Below are 2,349 nucleotides of genomic sequence, written 5' to 3'. Positions count from 1 at the left end.
TCTACTTGGATGATATGAAGAGGAAGGTGATGAAAGCCAAAAGTGAGTATAATATATATATATATATATATATATATATATATATATATATATATATATATATATATATATATATATATATATATATATAATATTTCCCTCTGAAATATGTACATTGCTATTTCCAAATATATTTTTTATACCCAATACTCATTTGCCATATACTTTCTTCAGGACGCGTGATGAAGGATGAGCCAGGTGAGAGAGCCAAAAGACGTGTTCAGTACCAACAGCATCTGGTCGAGCCTGACGAATTAAAGAAGCTTGTAACATCCAATTACATGGAAAACATATGTAGACAAGCCAGGGAGGCAAAAGAGAAGAATCAGCCACCTATGCTAATTTCAGAGTATACCTCCCTCCGTGATTGCCTGATCACTAAATTTATGATCACCTGCCTCAGGAGATCACAGGAGTTCATTGAATTCCATCTAGCAGAATTCAATGAGAGGGAGGTTATTGGAGAAGTGACAAGGATCACAGTGGCAAGACATAAAACTGGGGAGAGGGGTGAGAAAGATTTGGTTTGTTCAATGCAAAAGATTTTACAAGTCTTCTATGTCACTGATCTTATACTGCACAGTAACTTTCAAGATGAGGGAAAGAATCATGATACACATTTTCACATTAATCTAATTTTCCATACAGTGTTACAATTCAAGCTTTAACTATTTCAGAACCGTGCTACCTCCTTCTAAATCCACAAGAAGCTCAGGAACTAGAGGCCTTTGTGGAACTCTATCGGCCACTGGCAACAAAATGTCACAAAGACACTTGCTATGTTTTCCCAGTAAGATCACCAGAAGGCAAGTCATGTTGTTCAAAGATGACGTATCAGAATGTTGGCCGGATAGTGACCAGGGTGTCCAGAAAGGCAGGACGTGAGGGAAGGGTCGGGTCAAGACTCATTAGGAGGAGTATAATAACAGCCCTAAGAAGAACGAGTGATACCCCACAGGAGAGGGAGGCAGTTGCCAGATTTGCTGGCCACAGCCTTCAGGTGGAAGACAGATACTATGACTTTGCTGACAGGCTAGAAAAGGACGTCATGGTAGTGGGGCAAATCAAAACCATGATTCAGGGATCCTCCGATGATGAGTGAGTATGAATTATTAGTGTTTACTGGAAAGCATTGAATGGATATTAATTTGGAATACAAAATATAAGGAATGTATTAGGGGTATATCTTCCTAAGGATTGATTCATTTATTAACCTAACCCAACATTTGTGCAAATCATTAGTTTCTTTGGAGAAATGGTGTGTAAAAATATAATTAGAGAAACACTTTTCAAACCACCCTCATCTCTCTTGTGACAACCAACACAGAGAAACACATCAGCCATCCATAAGCCAGGACAGAGGTCGGAGCATGGAGTCGGAGGTGGGTCCATCTTCCGCTGGATTAACTGACCCTGAGCATGCCGAGTGAGTGTTTCATTTCCACCAAATCACTTGTGAAATGTTTCCTATGTTTTCCCATACTTTCAAATCAAACAATTCTCTGCTATATAAGTGAATGGCGGCTAAATATTGATTTTGAGACATATTTTTCAAACCACTCTCATCTCACTTGTGACACCCAACACAGAGAGACACCTCAGTTATCACTAAGGGAGGAAGCCGACCAGGTAATGGAGTTGGAGGCAGGTCCATCATCCACTGAAACTAGGGACGCAGAACATGCCGAGTGAGTGTTTTATTTCCAACAAACCACTTGTGAAATGTTTCCTTTCTTTTTCTATACCTTCAAAGTCAAACAAACCTCTGATATAATAACAAATGGTGGGTAAACATTGATTCTGAGAAATATTCTTCAAACTACCCCTCTCACTTGTGACAACCAACACAGAGAGACACGTCAGCCATCCGTTACGGAGGTCGATGACCAGAGTAAGGACTTGGAGGCGGGTTCATCTGCCATAGATACTGAGGTTGAGCATGCAAGGTGAGTGTTTAATTTACAACAAACAACTATTGTAATGTTTCCTATGTTCTTCCATACCTTCAAAATCAATTTTCTTGTATAAAACTGAATGGTGTGTAAACACTGATTATGAGAAATATTTTTCAAACCACCCTTATCTCACTTGTTACAACCAACACAGAGAGACACATCAGCCTGCGCTTAGGGAGGACACGGATCACAGCAAGGAGTTGGAGGAGGGTCCATCTCCTGTTACGTGTAAGAACGTCGAGCATGAAGAGTGAGTATTTAATTTACAACAAACCACTTTTGAAATGTTTCCTGTTTTTCCATACCATCAATCTCTGATGTAAAACAGAATGGTGTGTAAACATTGATTTTGAGG

The sequence above is a fragment of the Coenobita brevimanus genome, unplaced genomic scaffold, assembly GCF_032717465.1.
Source record: "Coenobita brevimanus isolate Jiangsu-jjx unplaced genomic scaffold, ASM3271746v2 jjx.HiC_scaffold_1995, whole genome shotgun sequence".
In the NCBI taxonomy this organism is placed as follows: domain Eukaryota; kingdom Metazoa; phylum Arthropoda; class Malacostraca; order Decapoda; family Coenobitidae; genus Coenobita; species Coenobita brevimanus.
This window is presented reverse-complemented; position numbering follows the sequence as displayed.